The 14,135-nt window shown below is 38.6% G+C and overlaps 1 long non-coding RNA gene across 1 annotated transcript in view; it reads left to right on the top strand.

The window, feature by feature from the left end:
* Positions 1-1,717: 1,717 nt before the first annotated feature.
* The window catches only part of LOC105097560 (uncharacterized), a 205,126-nt gene continuing 192,708 nt past the window's right edge, over positions 1,718-14,135 (top strand). The window contains exon 1 of the long non-coding RNA XR_010378935.1: positions 1,718-4,277. This is a non-coding gene — a long non-coding RNA (uncharacterized LOC105097560). The remainder of the gene's footprint in view (positions 4,278-14,135) is intronic.

Here is a 14,135-nt window from a genome sequence, read left to right as displayed (position 1 = left end):
TCTGGTCACTTTCGGTTTTGAGATAGTTCAGATTCTCACCTTCCCACTACTTCCTTAATTATCTGGATAATTCTAGCGAGAGGAGATTTGGGGGCGGAGAGGGATAATTCTGAAAGAATTAAATCATTCCAGCTGTCAGGAAATCTGTCCTGGATTTTAAGTATTAAAATCTACATAATAATTCAAAATCTCTTCATTTTCATCCCATCTCAGATAAGTTCCAAGAAGGCGTCCTTGCCAGCATCCTTTATATACCCTGGCCCCATGTAGAAATGTAGAAACCATGGAATGTTTTTCTTTAATCTTGACATTTGGGAGAGCAAAAGGAAACAGCTAGAAGGAGCAAAGACATGTTGCGTTTAGAATTGTGGCTGTTTCCTATTGGTTCTAAACTTTGACTTTAATATTGCAGCAACACCACTGTTCATTTCCTGTTAAACGGCAAGCCTACCTTTTGATTTTCAAATGTCCCTTAGGCTAATGTTTTCACTGAAGAATGAAATGAACAGGCAGAAACAATTAAGCGAGCAGATACAGTGAAAAGGAACACCACACCGCACTTTCACAGAAATGGACGTGTATGAAGGAATTCTGCTCGGAATTTGATCCTCTGGCGGCAAAGCTTTTTTTGCTTCTTGTCATTTTTCCTTTGCCCACCCCCAAAGCACACCACTTCCCCTTTATGGCGGGGGGTGGGGTGGGGTGGGAAGAGATCTAGGCACACAAAGGAACTCCTAAATACTCACAGGCATGGGAAATATTTTCTCTGCCTGTTACTAGTACAGGATAATCTCCAAGAAAAAAAAATTCATCTAGATATTCTAAACTGCAAATGTCTTCCAAAGCCTGTTAAATGTTCACATATGTCTTTACGACATTTGTAATATGGATTGTTTATACACTCTTGATTAAGAGCATGAACATCATTAGGAAGGATCAAGTCAAAGATGGAAAATTATAAAATCAGATAAGATTGTAACCTAAAGAAAAAGTGCTTTTTTAAAAAAAAAAACTTAATAATCTATGATTCTATATGTAAAAAAGAGAAATCAACACCCAAAAGTGAGCTGTTAAAGAGCCTCCTAAGTTCCATCAGGAATTAACAAGGAAGTAATTAACTCCACCCAAACAAATCTGCCATCACATGTTTATAGCATTTTTGTCACTCTATGAAACCTATATCTTCTTTTTAGCACCAAACTGAGAGATTTTACATGGCAGGAGCTTGGCATTTCTATTTTTGGGCTTACTTTGTTAAAACAGAACCAAGTCATATGCTGTACTACATAAGAGACTGGTTTAGCAAGGTCAGGGTGCCGGGAACGCGGTATCCTTGTAAACATTGCGGGAGACTCCATATTCTGATCTGACATAAGACCTGTATGACAAGTTCAAGGTTGGTTCCCATTCAAATTCAAACTTTATTTCTAAGGTAGCATGCAACAGGAAACTGCCTTATGAAGGACAGCAACACCAGAAACACGCGCAGTTTAAACCTTGTGGATCTCTTTTGTAAGGTGAAACAACACCCCAGTAATGAATCTGGAAGATGCAGGGCATCCCTGAGATTATACTGAGCGGAAGGCAGGGTTTTGCTTTTTACTGAATCCATCCCTTAGTATTTTCCCAATAAAACACCTCTCATAAACCAGGGACTTTGTATTTTTTGTTGTTGTTATGGGGATTTAAAAAAAAAAAAGCCAGTATAATAGTTTTACTCTGCAGTAGTGAAGATTTAAAGACAGCTGCTAGTAAACATAAAAGCAGCTATATAATGGCATTACAATGGATTTTTTATTTGAGATTCCAGGATGGGGTAAATTTGTTACCCTAACAAATGGCTGGTTATGTGGAAATTGACTTCACATAACAGGGAACATTTCCCTGGAAAAGAAGGCAATTTATATTGGTTAAAACACCAAACAACCACACACTTCCTCTTCTTTGTTACTTATAAAAAAAAATGACAACAACAAAAAACCCCACCTATGTAGTGTCTAGACATGAGAACTCGCCAGTAAACCATTCTTCTTCCAGGTGTCATGGTACTAGTCCTGGAGCAATTACAGAAGCACGAATGGCTTTTCAGGTATCTGTGGGAGTCATACGTGGAATGGGACATTTTCTTAATCTTATCTACAGTTATCTGTCCCCAGGATCTTTTGAACTAAGCAAACTGAGATCACCTGATGTTCTCGTTTGTCTCTGTAACACAAGAAAAGGAAAATCTAAGATATCCATGGAGGTATGTATATGTTTTGCAACACAATATTATTTTTCAGACTGCAATGTTGTATTTGCTACATGTCGAAATGACCTACAAGAAAGAAAAATACGGCAGTGGTGTCAGGAGAGAAAGTAATGAAATAATATAAAGGAATTTATTGAGGTGGATATCACGAAGTCTTGAAACTAGTCACCACTGCAATTCGAGGTTCTCTTTTTTCTGGATGTTCGTAGCAGCCTCCCCCAAAGATATGCCCACCCAGAACCTGAGAATTTGTGTAAGGGGGCTTCACAGATGTAACTAAACCAGGGACCTCAACAGGACACCATCCTAGGGAAGTGTGGGCTCCAAGTTGAATGTCAAGCTTCCTTGTAAGAGAAAAGGAGAGAAAAGACATAGAGACACACAGAGGGGAAGGCTGTGTGAAGACAGAGGCAGAGGTTGGAGTGGTAAGTCTCCCAGGCAAGGTGTCATCTGTCTGTGATGCCGTAGCTGTTTTTCTGAAAACCCCCAGTGTGGTATTAGCAAAGACATTTGCTCTACGGGTAAGATCTGCAGGTGAATCCAGGCTCCGTGGTTTATTGGAGCTGGGATGTTAGCCAGTCACTGGACCTTCTGGATCTTCCTAATCTTCTTTTGAAAAATGAGGACAGATTCACTGTACATATGAAAGGATCTCAGTCACTTGCGTTGATGACGATAACACACACATAGGACCTGAGTGGGCCTTGAAGACAGACAAAGGCCGATCCTCTTCATTTCTGTAGCTGCCATTTCCGAGGTTAAGTTGGTAAGGAAACCAGGGCGAGAATTTCGGTTACTTAACCACCAGATTAGTGCTCCTTTTGTCATTTTATAGGCTCTGTCCCCATCCCTGTGGCTATAAAATAAGGTCTCACCTGAAAGGTGTCATTCAACTCAGTAAAAAGGCATCTCTCTTAGAACGGACACTGATATTAGGCTTCAGGTTAGATAATGACACTGGGACAAAGAGGTCAAAACAGAAGATGTGAAGAAGTGGGTTGAGAGCTAAGCTGCGAGGGGCCCAGCCCCCCTGTTGGCAAAACTCACGCCTGCCCGGAGCACGGAGAGCGCAAGTGTTTTGCGGCAGCTTTCAGAAAGGGGCCAGATAAGCCCTGGTAGGGTGAGAACCCTCCAATTTTAAAGCCATATTGTTTATATCCTGTCACCCTGTGTTTATTTCCCTTTCGCCGTTTCATTATAATATAATGAAAACATTTTGAAAGGGTCCACTGGCCTCAGTTTTGCAACGAGGAAATCAAGAGAAAGGTGTTGCCCTCTTCGGACCAAGGCTGGACCAGCCTATGAACACCTACCGCTACGTCTTGTGACTGTCATTCCGCTCGGTTCTTAAGCTTATGGCACCTTCCTGCTCATGCCTACATTTCCACATTTTTATAAGCTCAGCTGCATTCAGTTTGCCCTGGACCCAAAGGATCGACTCCAGTTTCTTCAGGATGCTGTCTACATAACCAGTGAGACCTACACGTCCTGGTCCACGTGTGTGTGTGCAAACACGCATTCACATACACAGGACTTGTCGTAGGCAGCAGTCACAGAAAAGAGGATGCTTTTTCAAGGCCCTGTTCTGTGAGAAATACTGCTTAAAATGACTACTCTGAGCCTGGGAGTATTACCCACATTTGTTAGTAAATAATACACATTTTTACATAGCTCTCTGTAGGAATATTTTGAAGTTTTCTTTAACAGAGAACTTTATGAATATAGTGAAAGGATTACTTGGAAATGGAAGAACACATGCCTCGGTGAGAAGCCCATGTTAATACGCAGTTATTCTGGGTGTCATTGTAGATCCAATAAGTGATGGATGATTCAGTCTGTGAATATGATCATTCAATGCCACCGCCCTGGTTAAAGAGACACACGTTCACCAAGGAGTTCCATCACTACTTGATCCAGTCTGAGACCTCATCGGCTGTTGCTTGTCACCCTCCTCCTCACTGTCCCTTGCTGTCCTTGACCCGTGGCAGTCTGTGCTGAAATGGCTCCCTCGTCAGAACGTTTTCAGGTAAGTTTCAGCCTCTGGGTCTGCAATTTCTCAATGCTCAGAGTTTGTAGATATAAATTCACAACCATTTTATTTCTCAGGAATTTACTGTCTTCCAATGGCCTTTGCAGAAAGTGTACCATTTTATTTTTGGCCCAAGAATGGGTTCTCTGTGTGTGCGTGCGGCCCTAACGCCTGTCCCTGCTTCTGCAGTGCTCTGCAGAAGAAGGGCTCATGCATTCCTTCAGTGCTCCATCCATTCAGCTCATTCGGTGAGTATTCATGGAGTCCCTGCTGTGTTCCAGGTGATGCTCTAGGTGCTGAGAGATGGTAGCACACAGGGCAGACGAAACTAATTGGCCTTCATAGTGCTTACGTTTTATTGGGTAAAATGAACAACAACAAAAAAAACCCACAATAAATATCATAAATAAGCTTTTTTTCTTGATTAGTATAGGTAGAAGTTTTATCAATTTTATTAATCTATTTTAGAAACCAACTTGCGATTTTATTATTTTTTCTCTATTATTTGCCAATATTATATTTAATTGACTTCTGCTTTTATCCTATTATTTCCTTCTGTATTCTTGCTTTGGGTTTATATTTTCTGATTTTTTTAGCTTCTTAAGGTGGACTCAGGTCACAACTTTTAAATCACTTTTATTTCCTCATATAAACATTTAAACTTGTAAGTTTCTTTGTAAGCACTGCTTTAACTTTAGCCTATAAATTTGTTATGTTATGTTTTTATTTTTGTTTAGTTCAAAATGTTTTTGAATTCCTTTTAATTTTGTCTTAGACCTATGGTTTAATAAGAAGTATTCTGATTTACTTCTAAACATTAGAGGATTTTCCAAATGTTTTTTTGTTACTGATTTCTAATTTAATCTGGTTGTGTCCAGAGAATATACTTTAAGTGATTTAAATTATTTTAAATTTATTAAGACTTGTCTTATGGCTCAGCAAATGATTTATCTCGGTTATGTTTTATGATCTCTTGAAAAGAACGTGGATTTTCCAATTGTTGGAGAGGAGTGTTTTATATGTATAAATCAGGTTGTGTTGATTGTTAGGGTTGTTCAAATCTTCCATGTTCTTACTGATTTTCTGTTTAATAGCTATTGTTGAGATAAGAGTGGTTTTTTTTTTGAGATAAGAGTGTTGAAATCTCTAATTGTGAATTTGTCTGTTGCTTCCTCCTTTTCCATCCTTCTTTTTTCTCATGAAGTTTGATATTCTCTTATTAGATACATACCTTTTTATGATTACTGTATTTTCTTTATAATTTTACACTTCTGTCATTATTCTCTTTATTTCTGGTAAAACTATTTTTCCTGAAGTCAGCTTTGTCTAATATTAATATACCCAGTTCATCATTCTTAGGATGAGTGTTTTAATGGTCTTTTTTCCCACGTTTTAACTTTTAAGCTATCTGTGTCTTTATATTACATGTGGGTTTGTCATAAACAGCGCATACTGAGCCATGCCTTTTTTAACACAGTATGACAGTTTCACCTTGTTAATAAAGTATTTAGTCCATTTACATTTCATGTGTTTATTTAAATGGTTGGCGTTAAGACCGTTATCTGGCTGTTTGTTTTCTATTTGTCCCATCTATATTTTGTTTCCTTTTGCCTCTTTTCAGGCTAATTTGGGATTCATTGAGGGTTTTATACTATTGCATTTTATATCTTCTGTTGGCTTATTATTCATACCTTTATTTATTTGTTTGTTTGTTTAGGGAGAGGGCTAATTAGGCTTATTTATTTATTTATTTATTTATTTATTTATTTATTTATTATTTTATTCAATGCAGGTATGGGGATCAAACCCATGACCTCTTGCATGCTAAGCATGTGCTCTACCACTGAGCTACACCCTCCCCGCCTTTACTTAGTTTTAATGATTATTCTAGGACTCACCTTATGCATCCTTAACTTATCATAGCCTGACTTGAATCAATATCAGCCCACCTCAAATGAAACATAGGAACTTACAGTTTTCCTCCCTGTTTTGTTTGTTTTTTCCCATTGCCGTTATGCATTTAACATCTACCCTGTGACTCCATGCATTTTTTCAACCTTTTCTTACCTGCTTACCTTACTATAGTTTAGATCATTTCTACTTTCCTATAGTCAAATCTGATCATCTTTCCCTCCGTTGTTAAGCTCATCCAGTGAAACTTTTTCCTTTTGGAGTCTCTTTTTTTTTTTTTTAAGTTCTAGGATTTCTTTTTTGTCCTTTTGTGTTCTTTCATAAGATGTTCATTCTCTGTTGTGTGTCCTTACTTGATACCCCGCTGCAGCCATGTTTTTCTTTGCATCTTTGGAAGGCAGCTGTGCTCGCCATTATACCACCAACGCTGCACATGTCTTTGAACATATTTATAACAGTTATTTTGAAGTTCATGTCTGCTAGTTCCATTATCTCTGTCATTTCTGTGTCTGTTTTTATTGGGGGATTTTTCTGGTTATGGGTCACGTTTCCCAGCTTCTTTAGATGTAGTAATTCCTGAGCTGATGCTGGACAGTATAGATTGTATGTTGCTATGTGTCTGGATTTTGTTGTCTTTCTTAACTGAGTATTGAATTTTCCTCTGGAAGGGGATTAAATCAAGGCAGCTTGATTCTTTTGGGTCTTGTTTTTAAACTCTGTTAGGGCAGGTCTAGAGGAGCCTTCATGCTAGGGCTAAATTTGCCCTTCTCCTAAGGCATGACCTTTCTGGATTCTCTACCAAGCACTGCGGGTTCTCTCAGAGGCTTTTACACTCTGGTTGGTTAGAACTTGAAAGTCTCTCAATGTTGTGCGAGTTCTTGTGCTTGTTCTATTACAGATCCCCAGTGTTTTTTTTTTCCCCCAGTAGTTGTCTTTGCTCAATGGTGGTTCTGCTCACGACCTCATGGTTTCTTGTCCTGCACACGTGAATCTTTGTGTTCAAACACTCCGGGCTTCCAGTGCAGATTTCTGAAGCTCCTTCTCTGTACAGCTCCCTTTTAGCTGGTACCCTGACCCACAGGTTCCAACACAGGAACTCCAGACTCTGTTCCTTTTCTCTTCAGCCAAGCAAGACCATTGTTTTCTGACTTCCCTTTCCCTGCACTGCAGTTCAGAAAGTGCCTGCAAGCAGAAAGCTGGGGAAATTAAGGAGTTCCCCTAATTTAGCTTTTTTCCCACAGTAATCATGGTTCTACGTTGCCCGTTGCTCAACAATTGAAAATGGTGATTTCCTATCTTTTCACTAGTTTTATCGTCCTGTACCAGGTACTCAGTTATCACTGGTAAACAAGTATTTTAATGCTAAATCATTTTGGTTGTCAAGTTCTTTGACGAAAAGGTATGAAACTTTTTCTTGATAATAAGAAATACTACTTTAATAATTATAATCTAGCAAATTTGGTTTTGTGTATATGTTTGTATAAATATATGTGTGTGTGTGATAGGGATTCAGTAATCACAGGGGGAAGCAATCATTTAATTTTATGTATGCAGTCTTCTTATCAACTTTCTCTTTCACATCAATTTCTCTTAGCTCAGACCTTATTGAGGCCTGTGAGAATTATAGCTATGAGACCCAGAATGAAAGCATGTTTTTTTCTATTTTCTTTAATGCTAAACTATTTCTCTTTTCAGAATGTTAGTCACCTAAAGTGGAGAATAATTCTGTTGGTGGGAGAGTTAAGTAGAGTCAGTCATACCCTAATAGACCAGATAGACTTTACATGGACTGAATGGTAAAGTGGATTTGCTTTTTGTATGCATATGGTTGATGGAGAAGATCATTCACAATATTTATGAGACACCAGATGGAGTGTCCAGGTCAATGGAACCAAAATGGATTTATTTGATTCACAGGGGTTCCTATTGTTCAGATAACAAAAATCCATATGCATTAACTTGTAAGCAACTAGAACCAAAAATGTATCCATTATATTGAACCATATATTTTCTGGTACTTTTTGAACCTGACTTTTATGATACTGTCATATTTAGCAATTTGTCTGGAGATTTCTCCTAGTATGAACAGTTCTTAGGTCTTGTAAATTTTTGGTACCTAGTCATATCCTAGTAAACATGGTGAAAACCAATGTTGCAAATACATAGACTTCTTCCATAATGTAAATATGAATATTTATTGGATGCCATTAATTTAGTTAGTCATTCAGCAAACACATTTTGAATACCAGGTACTATGTTAGGTGCTAGGAAAACAATGATGAACTGTTGTAGGCACATGATAGAATATCTTTTAGAGAAAACCTATATCTATGTCAAGATGTGAATACAAATGACCATTTCCATTATCTACGTACTGGACAAACCAAAAACCTGAGAACCCATCTTCCCAATCTCCCATTCCAGAAACATGAAAGCTGTCACTCATCTCAAGGAAAAAAATCACCTGGCCAAAGAGAACTTTCTTTTTCCTTAAAGTGGAGTTGCTTTGGTACTAGTTATTACTGCATTTAATACCCGCTAACCTGAAAATCAGTTTCAGCAATGAGTGAACACTATGGGTTGGTTATTTTTTGGAAGCCGTGATGTCTTTGGTCTAAGTAATGGACAAAGGAGTTTGCTACCAGGAATCTTTTTTCGTAATGCTCCATGGAATCAATCTTAGTTTCTACATCACTTCCAGAATTATTGTTAAGAGCTAAGTTAATTTTCCACAGTATAGCGATGCATCACATCACATACACTTGAAGACCCCTCTGGGTAATAGACTACAGGATGGTGTATATTTCTCATCAGATGCATCTGTTAATTAGTTAAAGTTGGTAAGGCATTTTCAAAATTAAAGAAAGAAGATAATTCATTTTTATCAGCTTTGGAGTCTCTCTTCATGGGAAGTGGAAGTATAATACATTGAATCGCAGTCATAGATCTCATTGCAGCTGGCACTTGCAGCTTGTGTGGGAAGCAAATGCCAGTCAATTTCTGGGATTCTCATCTGAAAATACATGAAGCCCAAGTTGTGCTCTGGAGATTAACTGGCTTTATCAATAGCGAATGTCCTCCTTCACCTGAGATTAGCAAGAATTCAGACCTGGTCAGGCTGCTTTTATAACTGCCCTGGATGACACTTTAACAGATGCCATATTACAGAAACAAACAAACAAACAAACAAACAAACAAACAAACAAACAAACAAAAACCAGATGAGTGTTTGATTTTTAACACTTTCTTTGTGTGAAATTACTTCTAGATATTTTAAATACAACTATATATATTACAACTATAGATGTAATATAGACTACATATTCTTTACTTTTTCCTGAAATAATTCATTGATATCTGGGGATGTGTATATATAGTTAATAATGAATACACGTACACACAAATATAAATGTATGCACTTTAAAATTCTGTTAAATATTAGTTTGTCCTTGAAGCCCAGATATCCAGGTCATGTCATGTCAACATGAAGGAAATACAATTAGTTGGAGAGGAAACATTTTCAGTATTCAGTTTTGTTTCTGCAATTTCTTTTGGTTGGTTTTTTTTTTTTTATGAAACTGACCAATTGTTTTGGTATCATATAGACATTTTGAAGAAATATGTTTGCTTGTCATTATTAAATAATTAGCTTTGTATGCAACACATGTTAATTTTATACTTTTCCAAAAGCCTTGATGCTTAAAAGACAACTTGTTAAGTTATTCATCCAACTCCAGCATATGACTGTGTTTAAAATCAGTTAAAGCAGAATGATGCCGCTACACATCTTTGGTCTTAAAAAGATAGCTAAGAGAAGAATTTCAGAGAATGTAAGGAGGAGAGTTTTTCAGGACCCCTATGGCTCCATAGAGACTCTCAGGAGGTAAAGTCTACCTAGATATTTAAAAATAAGAATGGGATATTTTCTTTAGAGGAAATTTTCTTTAGAAACATAGAGAAAAATAAAGCTGACTCCTATAAAATCAAAGGAAGAAGCAGGCCAAAAAGCATATTAACAAGGAATTATTAATCAGATGTTGTTTAAAAACCACCTGAGAATAAGCATTATGAGCAAGAGAGTCACACTAACGTCATCCACAAACGCAGAAAGTGATACACTTTCTATACGTAATTCATATTTCCATTTTTTGTCCTGTATTTTAAAAGCATTTTAAAAGTCAACGTGTTTTGATAACATGCTTTAATTTTGAAATAAATATTACATATGATAAGTGATACAGTAATCTAGCATCTTCAGTCCACTTGGAAGCTATGAATAAGACAAAATGTTTTTGGGGTTTGTTTTTTTGGGGGGGCCCTTTCACTTTCGTCCTCAACCTGTGATGAATATGGCCTAGGCTGGCCTAGGCACACTCCTACTTTTTATTTAACCACTATCATGTAGACAGCAACTTTAAACAATAGTTTTCCGTTGACTTTCGTCTTTTTTATTTTTGGAAGCCTTCCAATAGTCTTATGAAATGTAATGACCATCATCAGTGTTGGCAGGTCCTTCAAGTATGACGCAGGGTGAACAGCTTCCCTGACTTGCCTGAGATTGAGCAGTTTCCTGGGACAAGGGACTTACAGCCCTAACACTGGGATTACCTGGGCAAATCAGGACAGCTGGTCACCAAAACTGAGGGACACTGGCTAAGGTGGCTAAAACAAGTACAACTAATATTTTGGGGAGCCACAGGATGGATAAACCTTGAGGATATCATGCTCAGTGAAATGATCCAGTCACAAAAGGGCAAATACCGTAAGATTCCACTCCTATGAGGTACCTAGCGGAGTCAAATTCATAAAGAGAGAAAGTAGAATGGTGGTTGCCAGGGGCTGCAGGAGGGAGGAAGGGGGAGTTATCGCTTAGTGATTACAGATTTTTTTTTTACAAGATGAAAGAATTCTGGAGGTGGGTTGCGGTGTTAATTGCACAGCTATGAGGAAGTACTTAATATGACTGGACTGTACGTAAAAATGGTCAAGATGAGAAATTTCATGTTACGTGAATTTTTAACACAATTTTTTTTTTTTACAAAAAAGAAGAAAGATTCCCTAGGCCATTCAGTAGGCACAATTTCTGGCACCATTTAAAGAGTCCTATATTTTCACCCGGGTTCTGATAACAGGTCCAACAAGGCAGTTAAACAAGCCCCTGACTTGACTATTCTTGGGATTTTTCATCCATAAAAGGGGGAAAAAAATCCTTCTTACTATGCAAATACTTTTTTTGAAGTATAATTGGACTTTCTCTTAAAGGCCAGCTGGATAAAACTCATCTTTTCTGCTGCTGCTGCCTCACTCCCCACAACTAAAGAAGAAATACTTAGCCGTGAAGCCAGAGCGTGGTCCAGTTCTGCTGGGCTGGGTGGAGGTAGGAAGGTGCACTGAAGCTCCCAGGACCATCAGTACCAGTGTTGCCAGTGGTCAGAACATCTTACCCAGCAGCTTCTACCCGCATGGAAAGGCCTAGGAAAGCTGTGATTCCCCCACAGCTCCTGACCTCACTTCTCAGATCTTTGTACTGAGTCTCTCATGCGGCAAAAATCTCCGTATCCTGATCCCAAACTGTCCTCTTATTTGAAAATCAATCCCTGAGGCAACTGACTAGTGGAGGCACCAAAGCAGAGCAGTAAAGAGCGCTGCAGCCCGGAAGACCTGGTTTTGTTGTTGTTGTTGTTGTCTTTGTTGTTGTTTTGGGAGTTTTAGGGGGAAGGTGCTTTCAGAAGGAACTAATTCTTTAACTCATTCATTATTTTGTTGAATAACATTAGTCCAGTATGGCTTTTTTTTTCCTGATTTTATTTATTCATTTTTATTGAATGAAAGATTCTTTAAGTTCTATAGTGCTTTACAGTTTTCATAAGTTTCACACCCAGGACTTCATAAAATCCCATAATCACCCTTTTTTCCCCTCTACCCTTCTCCTGCCCCTCCTTCCTTTTCTCTCCCCACTGGTAACCACTAGTTTATTCTCTGTATCTATGGGTCTGCTTCTTTTTTTGTTATATTCACTAGTTTATTGTACCTTTTAGATTCCACGTGTAAGTGATATCATACAGTATTTGTCTTTGTCTGACATTTCACTTAGCATAATGCCCTCCAAGTCCATCCATGTTGCAGCAAATGGCAAAATATCATTCTTTTTTATGGCTGAGTAGTATTCCATTATATAGATATAGATATAGATATAGATATACATGTACATATATATATATAATCACATCTTTTTTGTCCATTCACCTGTTTATGGACATTTAGATTGCTTCCATACCTTGGCAATTGTAAATAATGCTGCTGTGAGCATTGGGGTATCTTTTTGAATTAATGTCTTTGTTTTTGTTTGATCAGGTATATACCCAAGAATGGATTTGCTGGGTCATATGGTAGTTCTATTTTCAGTTTTTTGAGGAACCTCTATACTGTTTTCCACAGTGGCTGCACCAATTTACATTCCCACCAACAGTGTATGAGAGGAGGACGTAGGTTTGAATTCTGGCTCTGCCATTCACTAGCTGTGGGTCCTTGGCAACACTGCCAAACCTCTCAAACCTTAAAATTCTCACTGTAAAATGGAGATAATAAGAATCTACCTTTTGGAGAGGTTGCAAGGATGGTGTCACAAATGCCTAGTGCCCTTAGTTTGTAGAAAGTGTTCAATACACATGAACATTTATTAAGATTACCTCTAGAATAGGAAAAGGTGGGCAGAGATTTTGGGCCATGGTATCAGATGCCACATAAAAATCTTCCTCAGTATCTCTGATCAAACTCTTTTATTGATGCTCCTTAAAGACATATGCAATTACCCACTGTGTTTTGGGTCTATCTCCATCGTTCCCTAATACTGTTTTATCCCGTCATTCTCTCTTCATCTCCAGAAGAACTCCTTGTATTTCCTTTTCTTTACCTCTTAAAAATGTCATCAAAGTTTGTGATGAACCACAGCAGTCTGGCTTAAGAATTGGTCCACATAAAAATTCCAAATATAATCCAGCCCTGGATGATGTAGGTAGTGAATTATTCATACAGTCTAATGAGGAACACGAGAGCATCTGTAGTCAAATAACAACTTTTCTCCAAATGACATAAAGCACATCTGAAGCAGATCACAGTGATCTCGCTTTGCCAGAGGGGAAACCAAGGCCCGGGAATGGGAAAGGACTGGACCACGTTGACCAACTTGAACAAGCAACGTAGATTCAGGCGGCACAACACTTCCATCGGGGCTCGAGACTAAGTGGTAAATCCCCATCAGCTCCCTCTCTCGCCCCTATTTCCTGTAGGATAAATTGCATTATATTTAAGAGAAACACATAGATGAGAGAAAAATGCAATCTTATGAGGACACGTGGTTAGCCCAGATGCTGACGGTATAGAAGATCAACTAGAGAAGACACACGTAGCTAAATGTCTGCCTGATCTGTGCTTCCTAACCTGGCAGACGAAGTCCTCTGTGATCTGGCCCCAGCCCACTTTGCCAGCCTCAGCTTTCCCCACTCCCCAGCTGGAAACAGAAATCCTACGTCCCATCCATACTAACCTCTCTCCAAAGTCCCAGCATCTCATACCTGCCTGATTTTGTGCATCCTCACCCTCCACCACTCTTCACTTCCTGACTTAAAATTAAAGTCTTCTTACCCCTCAGTCTTTGGCCTGAGCATCAGTGCCTCTGGGAAAGCCCCCATCCCCCTCCACCCTTCTTGGGAGTTAGGTTCCCCTCCTCCATGTCCTCAGGTACCCAGCACATATTCCTGTCATGGTATCTCAGGCTATGTTAACATGACCTGCTTCCTGATCTGTCTTCCTCACCAGACTGAGCGAGAGCAGGGACCAGAGCTTTGTATCTTAAGTACCTGACATCTACTAGACTTTCAATAAATGTTTGTTAAGGGAATCGGTACTGTTTCTAGCTTTCTAAAATGCAAGCATTTCTTGCTT

This window comes from Camelus dromedarius, chromosome 34 (genome assembly GCF_036321535.1).
Source record: "Camelus dromedarius isolate mCamDro1 chromosome 34, mCamDro1.pat, whole genome shotgun sequence".
In the NCBI taxonomy this organism is placed as follows: domain Eukaryota; kingdom Metazoa; phylum Chordata; class Mammalia; order Artiodactyla; family Camelidae; genus Camelus; species Camelus dromedarius.
This window is presented reverse-complemented; position numbering and strand designations above follow the sequence as displayed.